The following is a 6,363-nucleotide window of genomic DNA, read 5'->3' on the forward strand; positions in this document are numbered from 1 at the left end:
CAGGTTTTTGGAGAGGTGCGGGGTAATTACAGTGTAGGAAGGCGAAGCATACTGTAGTTACATAATTACACCTATACAGCATGCACTTAAACGATTTGCAAGCAAACTTACATGGAGATTACTGATTAATCTAAAATAATACTTCTAGGGTGATGGGGCTTACCCACAATTCATTTGAGTTTATTAACACATCGAATCCATATAAAGGATATGTGTAATTACCCATAAGCCCATGTCTACTCTATATAGACAGCTATTTGCAGCAGCATAACCCTCAGCTACACAGAGCATCATACTTTAGCTGCATTGTATATAAAGACTATTTAGGGGCTCCCCCTGTGGGGTAATGCAGTCTGATGAAGGTCATTTGCAGCCACTGTAGAGGAAGTCAGGAAAGAGCTGGTCCTCTACCAGATAGCAACTCCCTCTGTGCAGTGTAGAACATTGAGCTGACAAGGTAAACATCTGTCGTTCTGCCCCTGAACAAGGCAGTTAACCCACTGTTCCCTGGTAGGCTGTCATTGTGAATAAGAATTTGTTCTTAACTGACTTGCCAAGTTAAATGAAGGAGAAAAAAAAGCTTGAGTCATCGTAGTCTAGCTAGCTGGTTCATTGTCTTTAGTTATCAAGCAGCAGTGCCATCTATTGGATAAAGCTGTACAAATCATTCAGGAAAAAGCAACACGAGGGGGCAGGCATGTTCCATGATAAGAATGTCACAGAACTGAAGGTGTCCTATCATCCAAAAAGCAGAGGCTCCATACTCTGCAATGGTTTAAATACTCCATAAAAGTGCAAAACACAAATGGTGCCAACATACCTCACTCAAAACCAGTTCTCAACATCATCAACTAGAATTAGTTGTACATTACATTACATTTAAGTCATTTAGCAGACGCTCTTATCCAGAGCGACTTACAAATTGGTGCATTCACCTTATGATATCCAGTGGAACAACCACTTTACAATAGTGCATCTAAATATTTTAAGGGGGGGGGGGGGGGTTAGAAGGATTACTTTATCCTATCCCAGGTATTCCTTAAAGAGGTGGGGTTTCAGGTGTCTCCGGAAGGTGGTGATTGACTCCGCTGTCCTGGCGTCGTGAGGGAGTTTGTTCCACCATTGGGGTGCCAGAGCAGCGAACAGTTTTGACTGGGCTGAGCGGGAACTGTACTTCCTCAGAGGTAGGGAGGCGAGCAGGCCAGAGGTGGATGAACGCAGTGCCCTTGTTTGGGTGTAGGGCCACACTATCATGTGGTTGCCTTCATTCCACATATAGCTGCTTAATAACTACAATCTTATTGTTAAGGTTGGTTACTGCTGTGTTTTAATCCATGGCTTATTCACGCCAAGACAAAAAGAGGAGATAATATGGATTAATACACAGTAAACAATGGGGGCTTGTTCCATAGAATAAGTCAAACATTCTAATTGTATGGTTTGGTCAATGGACCTTTAATGTGGAGATAGGGTGCCCACAAAAAATATACAACTTTGTTCTTGCCAAGTGTTTTACATTTATTGTATTCAATATTTAGCCAGCCCTGACATTTCAGCTGCTGCCTTTCTCAAGGGATGCTGCTAATGGTCAATGGACTTTACCAATGAGAAATGTAACCACAGTCATACACAGCAAATGTTTGACTTTATTGGATCACCTGCTACAGTGAACAGGACCAAAGTAACACTCAGCTCTCTATCATGCTAAATAGCAGTCCCAGTATTTCTGAACTTCATCAAACAAGTTGAAAGTGCCTTTTGTCTACTGTGAGCAATGGGAAGGAAAAAGTGTTGTATCATAAACATAAACCGAATGGCCGGGTGTGCTCTTATGATCACATCGTTTGACATTTTGAGTTTTAAAGTGCAGTAAATGCATTTTGCGCACACAAATAACATAACCATAAAATGATATTTATGAACATCCTACAGCCTATTGTATTTTCTTGCCTGGCTCTTTATCATGTGCTGTAGCACCTGCTAAACTGACAGTTGTATTAGCATGAGAAACCATGGAGGTTGTGAGATGTACTGATTCCCTGTTGAATCTGCACCTGAGGGGTTAGAACCTAACTGCCAAGCATGGAAATTACAGGGCAAATCATTGCCATACCATTGGCCCCATTGCCATCTTGAGTCCGAAAGGAGGTGGGCAGATTGGTCCCTTCCTTTTCACCAAAACGCAAAGGCGTGCTCTTTATGTAAGTAGGGGAAGTCTATAAAAATCAGCCTCTGCTCTCCTCACCAGCAGTTTACCACTAAAACATTTTTATAATCAGCCTTTATTGTTCATTCCCTCCTTGTGGGAGATGCGCCCATGTTCATTTTTTAAAAGGGCAAATCAACCATAAATCAGTTTATAAACTGCTGCGGCGGGTGAGAATGCCTGGATGAATATTCATTAGACTTCCTCAAGCTGCCACGCACTGTGATTCATTAGGCATATGTAAATATCACTCACTTTAATTGCCCCTAAACTGACTCAACATAATGTTGTCATTAGCAAATGATTACATATTTGTGAAACTAATGGTACAGTAGGGTGTGCATGTTAAAACCCCCCGTATATGATTCCAATTCTAATCCCCATTGTCAGGGTGTTGAGGAGTCTGGTGTATTATGGACAGAGTTGGTGTGATGGTAATGAGTGAGTTAGGGAGGAAGGTGGATGCTCTCGTCTGCATGGTTGATGTGCCAACAATTAAACAAACTGGCACTTTGATAGGTTTAGGACACCGTTGATCTTCCTCTCCCTCCCTGCCCTCCCATCACACACATGGCAGCAGCGCTCCTTCGCCATCCCATCTATCCCTCTCATTTGCAGTGATTACCAGGTTTAGTATCGCTGACTGGGAGCATTAGCAGAGACGTGCTGTAGAGGTGAGGCAGGGGCTGTACACTGTAGTGTGTGACTGTAGTGTAGTTTGCCTCTCGCAACGGTCTCCATTTGCTGTAACCTATATGAAAAACACAACATTTTCATATTTTTTTTATTTTTTTGACAAGTGCATCAAGACTGGAAGTGTTGCAAACCATCTTTTGTTACCCCCACTTTGTCATAAAAAATTATCACATTTTTTGTTCTCTTTAAAAGTGGAATTTATAGAAAATTATAAATACAAACAAATGTTCACTGATAATAGATTCTGTGCTCTTTCTTTTCTTCATTTGCCCCTATAAGAATAAAATACACATTTTTATTTCAGGTGTTGATAAATGCTTCTAATGTTTTCAAAACATTCGTGTTTGATATGCTGCTTAAAAATATCAACAGTGCCTCTATAAAGTGCCACATTAGCTACATAAAAAAACGATGACATCATTTTTATGTATATAATTTTTTAATAAATGTGGCTTTTTCAGCTTTGTTAGTTATTGCTAATGAGATCAGAATTCTTTAATTCAGTTAATTGATTTACTCAAATGAACAACTTTAACTTCAATTTCAGTCTTTCTTCTTCTTTTATGCTCCAATTCAACATTCTCAAAATGCTATCTGAACAGAGAAAACTATTTCCTTGAATTACATTTTGAACCAATAGGGGTTTCCTTTGTCAATATACTTACTGTTATAAACAAATTATCCTAAGCTATTTATTTGATCAGTCCTTAACACAGAAATTCTGCTTTTTTCAGCTAGGGATTTCATGATAATGAGAGTATTCATGATTAGTGTTTGTTGTTTTCGGTTGTTGTTATGAAGACTGGTCTGAAAATGAGACTGTTCAGTAGTCCAGGCACGTATCACAAGGTGACAAAGCCATGTTCGACCTTAACAGATCCTTAACCTGAAACAGGTCCAGGTTTTTCTTATTCAGTTGGGAATATATTCAGGGGGAAATAGTGTAAATGTGCTTGATGCCACATTATTTTAACACTAACCCCAAACTCTTGGCTGTCACATGTTTTACAACCCAGCAATTAAGCTGTTTGTAGTTTTTAAGGGGACAGTTACGATTGGCACAATAACCATGACAAAACAGGCAAACAAACAAAAAAGAACAGGGAAAGAGAGGGAGGAGAGGGGGAGGGAGAAGGAGGGAGAGGGAGGGAGAGGGAGAAGGTGGAGAAGGAGGAGAGAGAATGGGAGGAGTGGGAGGAGAGGTAGAAGGAGAGAGAGAAGGAGTGGGAGAAGGAGAGGGATAAGGAGAGGGAGAAGGAGAGGGAGAAGGAGAGGGAGAAGGAGAGGGAGAAAAGCTAATAAAGTAATATGATGGATTATCTTCTCTTCACAAATGGTCCAACGCCATGTAACACCATGTAACACCATGTAACACCAGGTAACACCAGGTAACACACCATGTAACACCATATAACACCATGTAAATTGGCCCAGACAATGCATTATGGATAAGGCAGTTGAGATTATAGCTTGTTAATGTGTCCCACCCTCCCAACCCACACACAGCATCCTTCCTTCCTCATCAGCCCCTTTGCTTCTGTGCTGGCGGTGACTCGGTCACCTCATTGTCGGGGCATGCATGTCTTTAGGTGCAGATGGAGAGGGATGTCTCTGCTGCAATCTTCCAGGCGTTGTCACGGTGCGGTAGTGAGTGTGACTGGGAGAGGGACAGGCTAAGGCAGAGCAGAGACTTACCCAGAGACAAGCAGTCGGTAGGGGACAGGGCTGTGGCCATATGCCTCTGCTCAACCACTACCCCCTCCTTCCTCTGGCAACCCAGTGTGGTTCACACCGCTAGGTGCCCAGTCCAGGGAGACGGACGTCAGGCCATCTGTTAAAGGAATTTGGGGAGTGAGGTGCTTCCTTGGTTAGCCTAATACTGACAGTAGACTGAGGATGATTAGGCTAACTAGGGCTTCCATGACCATGAGTGGTGCCCTGATCCCTTATACAGGGTCATCCCCATAATTTGGTAATTCATGGTTATGGATTAGGGTAAGAATAGATGTCCCTGGATCAGTGCATCCATACTCTCTCAACAGGTCAAAATCTAAACGTGTTCTATACATGTAGTATGTGCAGGGATGATATTCTGCATGCAGTCAATGTTGTAACAAAAAGGGAAACATATCTAACAAAATCGCATTGTTTGAGTCATTTATGGTTTATTTTTTTATTTAACCTTTATTTTAGAAGGGGGAAACATTTTGAGACCTAGGTCTATTTTACAAATGTGCCCTGTATATACAATACAAATATACACAATTATACCTAAACATATACACATAAAAATACAGAAATACAGGCATGGGAAGCACAAATAAAACATCACAAATAACCCAGAAAACAGCTACATTCCTACACAAATAAGTCCCCAATCAATACTTTAATTACGGATCGGACCATTTTTGTCAAATTTTAGCCTAAAAAGAAATATTCAAATCTATCTGCCTGTAGCTCAGGACATGCATATTCTTGATAGCATTTGAAAGGAAACACTTTGACGTTTGTGGAAATGTGAAATTAATGTAGGAGTATAAAACACATTAGATTTTTTTATTTTATACCATCATCTTTGAAATGCAAGAGAAAGGCCATAATGTATTATCCCAGCCCAGGCGAAATTTAGATTTTGGCCACGAAATGGCAGCAGTGTATGTGCAAGATTTTAGACTGTTCAAAATTTGGTGTCAAGATTGCCCAAATGTACCTAATTGGTTTATTAATACGCTTTCAAGTTCATAATTGTTCACTCTCCTCAAACAATAGCATGGTATTCTTTCACTGTAATAGCTACTGTAAATTGGACAGTGCAGTTAGATTAACAAGAATTTAAGATTTCTGACCATATCAGAAACAGTTGAAGTCGAAAGTTTACATACACCTAGGTTGGAGTCATTAAAACTAGTTTTTCAACCATTCCACAAATTTCTTGTTAACAAACTATAGTTTTGGGAAGTCGGATAGGACATCAACTTTGTGCATGACACAAGTAATTCTTTCAACAATTGTTTACAGACAGATTATTTCACTTGTAATTCACTGTATCACAATTCCAGTGGGTCAGACGTTTACATACACTAAGCTGAATGTGCCTTTAAACAGCTTGGAAAATTCCAGAAAATGATGTCATGGCTTTAGAAGCTTCTGACAGGCTAATTGATATCATTTGAGTCAATTGGAGGTGTACCTGTGGATATATTTCAAGGCCTACCTTCAAACCTTCTTTGCTTGACATCCTGGGAAAATCAAAAGAAATCAGCCAAAACTTTAGAAAATAAATTGTAGACCTCCACAAGTCTGGTTCATCCTTGGGAGCAATTTCCAAATGCCTGAAGGTACCACGATCATCTGTACAAACAATAGTACGCAAGTATAAACACCATGGGACCACGCAGCCGTCATACCGCTCAGGAAGGATACGCGTTCTGTCTCCTAGAGATGAACGTACTTTGGTGTGA

Source organism: Salmo trutta, chromosome 18 (genome assembly GCF_901001165.1).
Source record: "Salmo trutta chromosome 18, fSalTru1.1, whole genome shotgun sequence".
NCBI lineage: Eukaryota > Metazoa > Chordata > Actinopteri > Salmoniformes > Salmonidae > Salmo > Salmo trutta.